The following is a 14,691-nucleotide window of genomic DNA, read 5'->3' as shown; positions in this document are numbered from 1 at the left end:
GGCTCAGTCGGTTAAGCGTCTGACTTCAATAAACAAACAAACATTGGATCGCCTGGATGGCTCAGTCGGTTAAGCGTCCGACTTCAATAAACAAACAAACGTTGGGTCACCTGGATGGCTCAGTCAGTTAAGTGTCCAACTTCAACAAACAAACAAACAAACGTTGGGTCGCCTGGATGGCTCAGTCAGTTAAGCGTCTGACTTCAGCCCAGGCCATGATCTTGCAGTTTGTGAGTTCAAGCCCCGTGTCAGGCTCTGTGCTGACAGCTCGGAGCGTGGAGCCTGCTTCAGGATTCTGTGTCTCCCTCTCTCCCTTCCCCTCCCCTGCTCATGCTCTGTGTCTCTGTTTCTCAAAAATAAATAAATAAACATTAAAAAAACCTTCCACTGTCTGATTTTGGCATTCATTTGTGGGTCTTGGCTGCACTATTTTTTTTTCACTGTGTTGTTTTTCTATTGTGCACATTCCTTTTACATATATTAATTGAAGTTGTTAAAAAAAAAAGATGTGTGTCTTCACCATGTGTCTATTTAATCATGTAATTATGTCTGTATGGCTTTGTGGATATTTACCTAGTTCTTTGGGTTACTATGCAGTCTGCTGTGATTTATTGTGTGGTTCACGTTGCTATAGATTTGTGGGTTTCCTGCTCTGGTCCTCGACCATCAGCCTTGTCTCCAAGAAACCCTGGCCCCTTTTATTGGAGGAGGTGTGTTGTTTTTAAAGGTCTTTAAAAATGTGTAATCTTAGGGTTCCTGGGTGGCTCAGTTGGTTGAGACTCCAACTCTTCAGCTCAGCTCAGGTGTTGAACTCACAGTTGTGAGTTTGAGCCCCGTGTTGGGCTCTGTGCTGGGCATGGACCCTACTTTAAAAAAAATCTTAAAGTTAATTATTGAATTCCTTATTTCTGCCCCCCCCCTTTTTTTAATTTGTAATTTTGAAGTAATTTCAAATTCTCAGGAAGTTGGAAAGATCAAACTGAGAAGTCCCATGGACCCTCTCAGCCAGTTTCTCTAACGATTAAGGTTATGTAAAAATAACACACTTTTTTTTTTTCACTTTTTTTTCTTTTTCCTTTTTTATTTTTTGGTCCTACTGCCTGCCCATCCTCTGTACTTTCTCATCCCCAGCATTTTACAGTAAGCTTGAATTTAATTAATTAAGTGATTGAAACACTAAGACTTTGTGGTTTTGAAGTCTGGGTCCAGAACGGCCTTATCTGAATGACTGCAGGTTTTTTTTTTTTTTTTTTTATGTTGCCTGGATTTTGTTTTGTTTTGCTTTGCTTTTTTCTTAGTTGAGTGTGGTATCTGTTTCTTCTGCAGTGACTGGTTTTCTGTGTACTTGTTTCTTTTGCAGACGAGCTGGTTGACTTCCTTCTTGGTGTGGCTGTGGGAATCCTTCATGCTGGGACAAAGCCAGTGTGGTGTATACAGAAGTGATGTTTCTTTATTTTTTTTTATTTATTTTTTTATTTATTTTATTTATTTTTTATTTATTTTTATTTAAAAAAATTTTTTTAACGTTTATTGATTTTTGAGACAGAGAGACACAGAGCATGAACAGGGGTGGGTCAGAGAGAAAGAGGGAGACACAGAATATGAAACAGGCTCCAGGCTCTGAGCTGTCAGCACAGAGCCTGATGTGGGGCTCAAACCCACGAACTGTGGGATCATGACCTGAGCTGAAGTCAGACGCTTAACCGATGGAGCCACCCAGTCGCCCCTCTTGTTCCCTTTTAAAGTGAGGGTTTGGGGACACCTGGGTGGCTCAGTTGCTTAAGACTCCTTCAGCTCAGGTCACGATCTCCCATTTTGTGAGTTCGAGCCTTGCGTTGGGCTCTGTGCTGACAGCTCGGAGCCTGGAGCCTGCTTCAGATTCTGTGTCTCCCTCTTTCTGCCCCTCCCCTGCTCATGCTCTATTGTCTCTGTCTCTGTCTCTCTCTTTCTCAAATATAAATAAACATTTAAAAAATTTAAAGTGAGGGTTTGGCCCTTAGGGGTCCCAGGTGTATTTTGGGGAGGGTTTCCTATGAGCAGCTCACATTTGCACCGAGATTAAGGAAAACAGACGCTCACATTTGCTGGTTCTCCAACTCCCTCAGGGAAATGTCCAGAGACTGGTCTGTTATAACCATTCTTGGTTTCACCTTCAGATTATTCCTTGGTTTCCAGCCAGCTCAGTGCTTTAGAGGGATAACTTTTTTTTTTTAACTTTGAACATTTTTTTATTATTATTATTTTTTATTTTATAGAGAGAGCATGAGCAGTAGAGGGAGACAGAGAGAGAATCTTAACCAGGATCCCAGCTCAAGATGGAGCTCGATGGGGGCTCGATCTCATGACCCTGGGATCATGACCTGAGCTGAAATCAAGAGTCAGAAGCACAACTGACTGAGCCACCCATCTGCCCCTGTTCTTTAGGGGGGATGTTTTTACCTATCAAGACCCAGCCAATGACCGCCATTACTGATGAATATGCCACCAGCCGGCCTTGAATGATTCTGCATCTGTGTGAGGCAATGGACTTAGTCTGTGAAAGCTCACACCTTTACAACAAGGTGGAGGGATCCCATTCCTTGGTATTGACCCAAATGAGCTAAAAATGTATGTCCACAGTGGAACCTGTGATTTAAGATTCCACATGCGGGGCGCCTGGGTGGCTCAGTCGGTTAAGCATCCAACCTCAGCTCAGGTCATGATCTGACTGACCTATCTCATTAGCATATGGCCCTCCAGGTCCTTCCCTGTTGATGAAAATGGGTTTCCTTCATTTTCAGGACTGAGTAACATTCCTTTGTGTGTACGTATAGATTGGGGGTTTCAGTGGACATTCCAGAGCTTAGAAGCCCTTGAGATCCCACTGGAGTGAGGTCTGAGCTATAATCGAGCACAAGTGCCGATCTCCAGCAAATCTTTCTGGAAGCCTGTCTCATCCTGTATTATCTTTCAACTCTCTGGCCCCACTGCCTGTTGCTTCCCCTGCAAAATGCAAACGACACGGTGAAGAAAGATATGAAAATGCATGGATTTATAGTCAGGACGCGAGTTTCTGGAGAAGCAGGTAGGAAGCGTGGACACAGCCACCATGTCTGCTGGCCTCCTGGTGGAGAGAACACAGCCGTGACGCGAACCACACACAAAGCCACGCAGCTGGTCCCCAGCACACGCACAGCGGCCTCAGCGACAATCCCAGGACCCACAGCGACTCAGATTCAGAATCTGATATGGTGCCACGTCTCGTCCCCTGGCAAATGAGAAACAGTGTCTTGCTGAGACAGGAGGGGTAGGGGGTGGCTTCCGATAAGGGTGTGTATGTGCCAGGGAGGACGGTGGGAGTCTAATGCAAGTGGGTCATTATCACGGGGGGAGGTGAGGACCGCGGTGGGAGTGGGGAGGGCCGGGGATACAACCAGGACAGCAGGGACCACGACAAAAGCCTGTGGCGTGACAATTACAGCCTAGCTGTGTCAGCTCTGCCCTCTTTCTGCCTTCGGCTGTCATGTTTTCTGACCTCAATCATCTCCATTAGGTCCTAAGCACCGCGTGGGTGTTTGGGGGCAAATAATCTGCCCTGTCTCCCATCAAACAATGGAGGGCTTTGGGGGAACAGAAAGGACAAAAATAACAGGAATATATCTTTGTACAAATGAGACAAAGCAAGATTTCACAGCAAAAAGAGCTACGTTGGACAAAGAAAGCAGTTCTATCCTTATCCAAGATCCCTATGTAAAACTTGACTTTGCTGAATGAATGAATGAATGAATGAATGAATGAATCTGAATAGATGGAACAAGAGTTTAAATAAAAGTGGTTTTCCAAATTCCGGGAAGAAAATGAGCCTCAAAATTTTCAGTCACCAACGCGGAATAACACAGCACCAGGGTCAAAAAAAAAAAAAAAAAAAAAAAAAGTCAGGGTGGAACTATGGACCAGAAATCTGCGTCCTAACTAGAGAAAAGAGAAAACGTGTAGACAGCAGTTTGAACGTTCATGTGGAAGCCAGGAGTAAATCAGGAGCTGACTGGGTGGGGAGCTGGTATGAAATGGAATTATGTGTTGTTGTGTGAACTCACCCAAAGCAGGAAGAATGCATCTACCCAGAATGCTGTGTGCTGCTTTGCCTTTGACGTATATACATACCTGCACCTGCTCATAAATGTGTATTGAAGGCCCATCCTATACTACATGTTGTTCTAGGGTCCAGAGGCAGGTGCATGAATAAAGATGATCATATCAGGGGCGCCTGGGGGCTCAGTCGGTTGGGCATCCGACTTCTACTCAAGTCATGATCTCGTGGTTCATGAGTTCGAGCCCCACATTGGGCTCTGTGCTGACAGCTCAGAGCCTGGAGCTGCTTCAGATTCTGTGTCTCCCTCTCTCTCTGCCCCTCCCCTGCTCACACTCTGTCTCTCTCTCTCTCTGTCTCAAAAATAAATAAATGTAAAGAAAAACATTTTTTTAAAAAGACTGTAGAACAAAATAAATAAAATAAAAAATAACAAAATGAAGTAAAATAAAATTAAATGAAGTTAAATTAAATTAAATTAAATTAAAATTAAATAGGGATGCCTGGGGGGCTCAGTCGGTTGGGCATCCGACTTCAGCTCAAGTCATGATCTCGTGGTTCATGAGTTCAAGCCCCGCATCAGGCTCTGTGCTGACAGCTCAGAGCCTGGAGCTGCTTTAGATTCTGTGTCTCCCTCTCTCTCTGCCCCTCCCCTGGTCACACTCTGTCTCTCTCTGTCTCAAAAATCAATAAATGTAAAGAAAAATTTTTTTTTAAAAAGACTGTAGAACAAAATAAATAAAATAACAAAATGAAGTAAAATAAAATTAAATGAAGTTAAATTAAATTAAATTAAATTAAATTAAATTAAAATTAAATAGGGATGCCTGGGGGGCTCAGTCGGTTGGGCATCCGACTTCAGCTCAAGTCTTGATCTCGGGGTTCATGAGTTCGAGCCCCGCATCAGGCTCTGTGCTGACAGCTCAGAGCCTGGAGCTGCTTCGGATACTGTGTCTCCCTCTCTCTCTTCCCCTCCCTCCATCTCAAAAATAAATAAACATTAAGAAAAAGATCATATCAGCCACCTCGTTGGGGAGGCCAAGATGGAAACACGCATCTTGAACGTGTTTTCAGAAAAATGCCCGTGAATGGCTTCTCTTCTGCAGGCATGGAAGACAGAGGACACAGGAACCACCTTGGGCAGTACTGGAATGATCCAAGGTGTTGGTGGCAGAGATGACAGAGGTAGTGATGAGGTGGTGGTAGCCTCACCTGTGTTGACCTGGGTGCAGAGTCTGTCATTCATGAGAAGAAATTAGTGATGCACACGAGGGAGATGTGCAGGTCTCTACTTGGAGGCAGTCAGGGGGATGGAAGGGCCGTCGGCCAAGATCAGGAACACAGCACAGAATATAGATTTGGAGAATGATGTAGATTTGGAGGAGACGATCATCTCAAGGTGAACTGTGGAAATGGGAGCATAAGATGTGTCTGCCGTGGCCAGGGGAAGACACAAAAGGGTCAGTTGGTTTCGTACGCAGCAGGTTGCGAGCTTAACGTGGGCACATAGGGCTTGGGGGGTGATGGCAATAGGATCAGACCCAGGAGCTGGGGTCCAGAATGTCAGGCGGTGATCAAGAAAGAGCGTGCCAGTGCCTAAAATGTTCACAACGTAGGGTCCCCCTATGACTCACCCTTTCCACTGCTAAGGATATGCTCCATCCCCCACCCCAACTGAGAAATAGGTATTGAAATAAAACCAGCACACCCCTGGTTGCAGCTGGATGATTCACAGTAGCCAAAAGGCGGAATCAACCCAAATGTTCTCGGATGGATGAGCACAGAAGCAGAACGTGGTCCATCCCTACAGTGGAATGTTACTCACGCAGGAAAAGGAATGCCACTGTGGCACAGGCTACAACATGGCAGACCTTGGAAGCATTTCAACGTGGCATTAAGTGAGAGACAGGATACACAGAAGACCGTGCATGGTATGGTCCTATGTCTACACAATACCTAGAATAAGTAAGTGCACACAGAGGACAAGGCAGTACTGATCTCCAAGGGGAGGAGGGGGAGGGTTGCGGAGGGATGCGTGATAGATACAGGCTTCAATTTTTGCACCTGATGCAAATTTCACACCTAGGTAGAAAGAAAGAAGTAGGAATTGCCCAAGGGGGTAGACAAGAATTGGTAACCGTGGAAGGCACAGACCGTGCTTTAAAGGGAGGATCGCCCACACCCCCCAGGGGGTGAAAAAGACGATGCGTTCTTTCTGTTTCCGTGATGGCGACATGATTCTAGAAATGATGGAACCTGACCACGTGTATCACTAAGGAAGAGTGCATTTGGGTGACGCAACCATCCGCCCCAGTGACGGAGAGCTAACGCTTCTCTGGGGTTGAGGAGTGAGCACCACCACCGTGAGGTTTGGCTTCCTTGGTCCTACAAGTGATTTAGCTCCAGAGAAATAGGGTCTGAATGTCGTGGGAGCACAGATGACGACATGATTCCCCTCGGAGGCTCGGAGGGAGTGCGCTACATGCGTGTGTTGGGCAGCCATTGTTGGTGGCCCTCGGTTGGGGACACAACACCTTATCTGTGTTTGCACGTCCACAGCACGTCCATGCGTTTGCACGGATGTCTCCTCTCTGTGGGTCTTTAACTCTGTCTCTTCTCTTCTTGTGAGGACACCAGTCACATTGGACTTGGGCCCTCCCCAGTGATCTCATCTTGATGCCATTGTAGGCAAACACCCTATGTCTAAATAGGGCCCCATTCACAGGACCTTCAACATCGTTTTGGAAAGAGAGACACCCCAGGGCAGGGCAGGGCGCATGTGAAGAATGTGGACAGGTGGCGAGTGGAGGAAAGGCGTGGACGAAGTCAGTCCATGGGAGGAGATACAGATCCGCATCGGATGCTTGAGGCAACGAAGGCCAGAGGAAGCTCTTGCCGGATGGACAACATGGGGCCCGTGACAGGCCAACTCCATCTGGCTTCTTGTTTTCTGGTGCATAAAGAGTCCCTCCTGCCGTGGAAACACCTGGTGTCTCTCTGCCCTGTGGCTCACAAGGATTTATTGTGGTTTTCAGCCAGCTCGCTTAATGGCTTCTGAACATCTGCTAGGAATCACAACGCAAGTCTGGAGAGTCGTTATTCAAACCGGCAGGACTATTAACTGTGGTGTGGATTTGCCAGCTCCACATTGTTTACAGGTTCGGGGCCCCTAAATGGAATACCCTGCACTTGAGAAAAGAAAATCTAGGCAAAGCTCACCTTCGTGTTTCCAGACCTTCCTGGGTGACAATCTGGACCTTTTTTCTCTTTCCGCTTCCTGGTCCCCAGCATGTCAGGTCCTCAGTAGCTGAGGAATATTGACTATTATCACGGAAGTTTCCCAACAATGAAAGTTAAGCCCAGGCATCAAGAATGCTGGCAATAAAACACAACACATGAACAAACACATCTCCAAGACCTTTCAGAATACTACTGACATATCAGCTGAGTTAAAGGGAAAAAAATACTGATCAGCAGGGAAATACAAATCAAACCCACAATGAGATACCACCTCACACCTGTCAGAATGGCTCACGTTAACAACTCAGGCAACAACAGATGTTGGTGAGGATGCGGAGAGAGAGGATCTCTTTTGCATTGTTGGTTGCAATGCAAGCTGGTGCAGCCACTCTGGAAAACAGTCTGGAGGTTCCTCGGAAAACTAAAAATAGAACTACCCTAGGACCCAGCAAATGCACTACTAGGCATTTATCCACGGGATACAGGTGTGCTGTTTCGAAGGGACACAGGCACCCCCATGTTTATAGCAGCACTATCGACAATAGCCAAAGTAGGGAAAGAGCCCAAATGTCCATCGATGGATGAATGGATAAAGATGATGTGGTATATATATACAGTGGAGTATTAGTCGGCCATGAAAAAGAATGAAATCTTGCCATTTGCACCTATGTGGATGGAGCTAGAGTCTATTATGCTAAGAGAAATAGATCAGTGAGTCATATGTGGAATTTAAGAAATGAAACAGATGAACAGAAAAAAAAGAGACAGAGGAAATCAAGAAACAGACTCTTAACTACAGAGAACAAACTGATGGCTACTAGAGGGAGGTGGATGGGGGGAGGGGTAAAATAGGTGATGGGGATTAAGGAGTGCACTTGTGATCAGCGCAGGGTGGGTGGGTGAGTGTTGAATCACTACATTGTACACCCGAAACTGATGTTACAGGATATGCTAACGAACTGAAATTTAATTAAGAACTTAAAAAAAATAAGAATGAAAAATGTTATCTGAGTGTCCCAGGTAGACCAGAAGTCAAGTCCCAACTTTCGCCTGACAGCTGAATTTCCATTATTGTGCATGGAAACAGTGGCCTCGGGAGACCCCTATCCACTGGCACGTTTACCTATGAGCGCGTCACGTTGTAACTGACCTTTTAACGAGCCAGGACCCATCACTCTCAGATTGGGGTTTACCACATATGCAGATTACGGGAACTGACGGGCTTAGCATTCAGTAGAACTCTTTTTAAAAAATAAAAGTCTGCTTTTTATGAAAGGGAGGGACAACGCATTTCACGGATGTGGGTCGTCACTCTCTGTGTGTTGTACCTGGGAGAGCAGACAGACACAAAGGGTGCGGGTCATTGTGGGGACCGTGCAGAGAAGGGGTGGCTGTGCAGGGACATAGCTTCTTTCACGACTGGAGCGTCCCATTCCTGACCGGAAGTCAGAGGGTCTACAAATGGTCTCCGGAGCCTCCCCCACTCTCACGGGTCAGGTCGGATGGTGGCCCCCCCAAAAAACACACATCCACATTCTGACCCTGTGGAACCTGGGAATGGGGTCTTACTTGGGAACATGGCTTTTGCAGATGGGAATAAGTGAAGGATCTGAGATGAGCTCATCCTGGATGCCCCTAAATCCAATGGCAGGTGTCCTGTTTATGAATTTTCCACATTTTCCAGCTTTGGTGCCACAGCCCAAAGCCCGCAGTGAGTCCTCCTGGCCACCAGAGGGGGATATGCGGACAGGATTTGCTCCCTCTCAGGAGAATTTAAGCTGATTTCCCTATTATCCGTAAATGTTTTGCTATTACGTCTACTTCTTCTTTGCCTTTAGGTTTAGAATGAGTGTGTTTGCTGCTATTTCAAAGGAGTGCAGGGTGGGGGGGTTCATATATGTGCTTTCTCTTCTCCCCTTCAAAAAGTCCTTCCTCCCCCAAAGCATCAGCTTCCACAGGATCTAATGGGTGCTCCCTAATTCCATGTGCTGCACTTTCAGGCAGAGCAGGGCAGTGAGATCCAGGAAGGGCAGGACCCCTGAGATCCAAGAGGGGCAGGGCCACTGGGATCCAGGAAGGGCAGGACCCCTGAGATCTAGGAGGGGCAGGACCCCTGATATCCAGGTGGGGTACGAACACGGATCCAGGCAGCGCAGGGCCCCTCAGATCCAGGCGGGGCAGGATTGCTGAGATCCAGGAGGGGCAGGACCGCTAAGTTCCAGGCAGGGCTGCTGAGATCCAGGCAGGGCAGGGCCCCTCAGATCCAGGTGGTGCAGGACCACTGAGATCCAGGAGGGGCAGGGCCACTGAGATCCAGGAGGGGCAGGACCACTGAGATCCAGGCAGGGTCAATAAGATCCAGGCAGGGGTGCCTGGGTGGTGCAGTCGGTTAAGCGTCCGACTTCAGCCAGGTCACGATCTCGCGGTCCGTGAGTTCGAGCCCCGCGTCGGGCTCTGGGCTGATGGCTCGGAGCCTGGAGCCTGTTTCCGATTCTGTGTCTCCCTCTCTCTCTGCCCCTCCCCAGTTCATGCTCTGTCTCTCTCTCTGTCCCAAAAATAAATAAACGTTGAAAAAAAAAATAAGATCCAGGCAGGGCTGGTAATATCCAGGCAGGGCTGTGGTCCCTCCAGAGCCTCCAGGGAAGGGTCCTTCCTGCCTCTTCCAGCTTCTCGGGCTCCAGGCATCTCTGGACTTTTGGTGGCATCCCTCCCATCTCTGACTCCACCTTCACGTGGCTTCTCTGCTGTGCCTGTGTCTCCTCTTGTGTCTCTTACAAGGACACCTGTCATTGGATTCAGGGTCCCCCTCATCCAGATGAGCTCATTTCAGATCCTTCACTCACTCACATCTCCAAAGGCCATATTCCCCAGTGAGACCCATTCCCAGGTTCCTCAGGGCCAGGATCTGGATCTGTGTGTTTTGGGGCCACCATTTAACCCACTACAATGCTAAATATGTGTTGCCACTTCTTTGACATGGGCACTGGGCACTCACAACAGGCTCCGGCCATATTGCCAGAGCACCCCCGAGGGCCCTTAGCGTCGGAGGGATCCCCTGGATCATGCAGAGTCCCAGAGGGTCCGGGAGGGGTCCATGGCAGGAGTGGGCTTGGGCAGGTGACTGTCTCCACCTGTCCAGGATGCACTCCTTATTTGAACGAAGAGGAAAGATGTGGTGTCGGGCAAAATGCTTCCAAGAGACTCTTCTGGTTTTCCTGTCTTCATGTTTTCATCCACTTCATGTGTCCTGTCCTCATCCGTGGTCTCTGCTCAGCTGTGCTGGTCTTTGCTGCCTGACTCCAGAACCCTGCCTCAGTTTCCTACCTGCTCTGTGGGACTCGTAAGACCCTCCCCTCAGTGAATTGTTGACCAAATGTGTGTTTATCCCCTGGCACATGACAAATAGTAGGAGAGATGGACAAGATAGAAATTCTATGCCTGGTTAAAGAAGCTCACAGCCAGGAGGGGGTCATGCAGTTCATTTGTCAGTTTCCAGTCAATGGGATCGAAATCATTTTGGATGTTTCGTTCACACTGGGTGTTCGTATTCCAAGGTTTTCATCAGCTTGTGAATTCACAGTGGTCTCATTTCCCTGCACTAGACAAGTACGAAAGAAATAGCTTTATAGGATTTGAGTTTTTCAAAACAATGTTTACCTTTTTTAAAAATTGATTTATTCATTTTGAGAGACAGGGAGAGAGCAAGGGAGACGGGCAGAGAGAGAGAGCGAGAGAGAGGATCCCAAGCAGGTCTATTGTGTCAGCACAGAGCCCAATGCGGGGTTCGAACTCACGAAATCATGAGATTGTGACCTGAGCCGAAACCAAGAGTCAGATGTTTAAACGGACTGAGTCACTCAGGCGTGCCCGTGATTTGACTTTTTTTTTTGACAGTGGAGCCCAAAAATAATTAGAAATGGAGACTGACATCAGTGACTTTCTCCTGGCTATTGCGTGTATAGTGATTTGGGACATATCCTAAGGCATAACGTAGTATCACGAGCAAAATCCTATGTCGAGATGAATCACATAGCAGTTCCAGATATTTTCCACCCAAGACTCAGAGGACTGAGAATACACTTGTACTTTGAAAAACATTTTTTTAGTGTTTATTAATTTTTGGGAGAGACAGACCACGAGCAGGGGAGGGGCAGAGAGAGAGGGAGACACGGAATCCAAAGCAGGCTCCAGGCTGTGAGCTGTCAATGCAGAGCCTGATGCAGGGGTTGAGGTCACAAACTGTGAGATCATGACCTGAGCCGAAGTCAGATGCTTAACCAACTGAGCCCCCCAGGTACCTCAAGAATATGCTTGTGCTGGAAGACAGAATAGCATGAGCTCAAAACTGAGGTTGTGTGTTTGTCTCTGTTGGGGAGAACATTTATTTGATCCTGAATCGTCACCGTGGATGTCTGTTCCTCCCAAAGGGAATTCGGAAGCGAAAGGTTTACCAGGCATCACCCGGGGACTTCTCCCTGCTCTCCCCACCCCCTATCTTCATGGTTGGTTCATTTCCATCAGAAACAAGCCAAGTGGAAAACGCCTTCCCTTCCGTTGCCTTCACCGGAGACGTGTCACGACCCGAGGCTGACATTTCCAGCTTGACTCAAGGATGTGGGGAAGAAAGGAAAGGATGAATCATTCTGTCCTGGGAGAGCGAGCTCTTGACTTCAGATCTGACCGTGGGAGACAGAGGAAGTGGACGTTTGCTGAGACCCGAGACATCCCCTCTGAGCAAATTCAATCCTTCAATCCTTCTTGGGAAAAACCACCACGTAGGCAACAGCCACTAAAGTAAAGTAAAGGATGGGGTGCCTGGGGGGCTCAGCTGGTTAACCATCCGACTTCAGCTCAGGTCATGACCTCACAGTTCATGAGTTTGAGCCCTGCATCGGGCTCTGTGCTGATGGCTCAGACCCTGGAGCCTGCTTCCAATTCTGTGTCTTCCTCTCTCTCTCCTCCTCCCCAGCTCACGCTCTGTCTCTCTCTCAAAAATAAATAAACGTTAAAAAAAATTACAAAATGAAGCAAAGCACGGACTTTACAACACGAACTCAGTAAACGACCTTCTAAGTGACAAACACAGATAAGGGGAAAGGGTTAGGTTTTCCGGGAGACGTGACTTTTATAGCAGCTTTGAAACTGCACATCCGGGGGGGGGGGCACTCTGTTCTGGACCACCCACCCCTTGCACATGTCTGTCACTGGGGTGCAGAAAAGAGGTCGGACCCAAATACCTTGTCTTCAGTCTCTAAATTTGTGTGAACGGGGATATGGCACCAGCAACACTGACAGCTACAATTACCGGTTTTCCGCAGCCCCGGTGTCTTGCCTTATTTTTTGCTTCTTGGAAACAAGAAATAGGCGTGCATAAATTAACCCAAAGAGATATTGCAACCCATAATTAGGCACGTTCGCTGTGAAAAGTATGGGGTTGGTACCATGAGTCACAGAATATCCAATTTTCTCTTGATGGCGCACAGAAAATACATCGCATTTGAATTCCTCTTCTGTCAGTCATAATGACAACCAAACCTACCAAGAAATAAATAGATAAAAACCAACACCAACAAACAAAAAACGAAACAAAAACAAAAACAAAAACACCCCGGAACCGAAACAGCAGGTGTGAGCCACAGCGTGCACCTGAAATTCCTAAAGTGAACCTCACGTCATCACATGTATTATTTTTGTGATGTAGTGACCGACGCTATTGGAATGTTCCTTCAAATTGAAAGTCTTTTGCTGCGGTTTCTAAATAGAATTTTTAATGATTCCTCTGAGGCGCTCACAAATTCTGTGGATGGATTTCTCCCTGCCCCAAGCTCTGAATCATATCAATAGCTCAAGGGACCCTAGAAGGCTTCAGAGAACCTACTTGAGAATTAATTCTCTGTGCTCGAGCATTTTTTATGCAGAGGCGGGTCATTCCAAATTTCGTCACGGAAACTGATTTCCTGACATTTGCGCTGTTTTTCTAAATTTTGGTAGTGCGAGCTTTGTTTTGTTTTTTTTCCCCCTGGAATTATCCCTTTCGTTCTGCATTTGAGATGTATTTGCTTAGACCACTGCAAATCCCACTGGTTTTCATCAGTAGCGAACCATTTTAAAGTCACTTTTGGGTACGTGCACATTTATCTTTCTTTCTCTTGTCCTTTCCAGTGGTTTATGTGAAACAAAATATTCCCCCCAGAAAACGAAGTCTCTGCTACGTGGCACACACTCCTGAAAAATATTTATTGAGAACCTCTTGTGGCACACACAGCGTTCTAACAGGTGCACTCAGAAACAATGGACGCCATAGTGAGATCTTTCAGCTGGTGGGGCGTATTGGTGGGCAGACACGGAAAGTACATACACGTGTGTGTGTACGAAATACACGTGTCACTGCATGAGCGATGAAAGTCAAAGAGGATGAAGAATTAAAAGTGATAAAGAGCCCAGGACAAGGCGACATGTGAACATAGACCAGGGAGAGCAGAAGTAGTCAGTGAAGCTTATTTGTGGGTGTTATAAGCGCCAGCAGAGGGAACAGTCAGTGCAAAGGCCCTGAGGGAGATTGCAATCCCTGAACAGCAAGGGGGTCCATGTGTCTGAAATGCACGGGACAATATAAATGCTGGGAACATTTTCTTGCTTCCTGAGATTTACGTTTCTCTTTATAAATTTCTCAGTCTAGTGCTTCATTCATTATATAAAAACTAAATTCATTCCAAAAAGGTCAGTCCCCCTCTGCTTCCAATGAGAGTAACTTTTGTCATATCCCCAAAGTTTTGAAATGGTGATTGACTTATTGTCTTGTGTTGATTTCCTTTTTTTCCACTACCCAAAGCCATTTATTTCATTTTATTATTATTATTATTTTAAGTTTACTTATTTATTCTGACAGAGAGACAGAGAGAGTGAGTAGGGGAGGGGCACAGAGAGAAGGAGAGAGAGAGGATCCCAAGAAGGGCCCACACTGTCAATGCAGAGTGCAATGCGGGGCTCGAACTCATGAGCTGTGACATCGTGACCTGAGCCAAAAGCAAGAGTCAGACACTGAACCGGCTGAGCCACCCAGGCGTCCTTCCCCAAACCCACTTCAAAGAGAGTTTGAAAATTCCAGTCCCTTGGTAGTTTTGTTTGGTAACATCTTGTGTTCAAATTCTAACTTCATGACATTATGGCTGAAACACTGTTTGGGTTAATGTTGTTTTCCTTTTGAGCTAACATAGGGCTTAAAAAACCTTAATGTGTATTTTACGGATGTGGGTTTGATTATGCAGCCATTAGATTTTCCTCCTACTATATAATTTATACCCGTAATATCCTTATTCTCTCCTTGTCTTCTTAAATCTGTCATGGGTAAGTGTCTTAATGTGGGTTCTATTTCTGGCCAC

The 14,691-nt window shown here is 46.7% G+C and overlaps 1 long non-coding RNA gene across 1 annotated transcript in view; it reads right to left on the bottom strand.

The window, feature by feature from the left end:
• LOC121020190 (uncharacterized) overlaps positions 1–7,557 on the bottom strand; it is an 18,094-nt gene extending 10,537 nt beyond the window's left edge. The window contains exon 1 of the long non-coding RNA XR_005786007.1: positions 7,289–7,557. This is a non-coding gene — a long non-coding RNA (uncharacterized LOC121020190). The remainder of the gene's footprint in view (positions 1–7,288) is intronic.
• Between the last annotated feature and the right edge of the window lie 7,134 nt (positions 7,558–14,691).

The sequence above is a fragment of the Herpailurus yagouaroundi genome, unplaced genomic scaffold (assembly GCF_014898765.1).
Source record: "Herpailurus yagouaroundi ecotype Mexico unplaced genomic scaffold, PumYag 248, whole genome shotgun sequence".
Classification (NCBI taxonomy): domain Eukaryota; kingdom Metazoa; phylum Chordata; class Mammalia; order Carnivora; family Felidae; genus Herpailurus; species Herpailurus yagouaroundi.
Note: the sequence above shows the minus strand (reverse complement) of the source record. Positions and strands in the feature narration are given on the sequence as shown.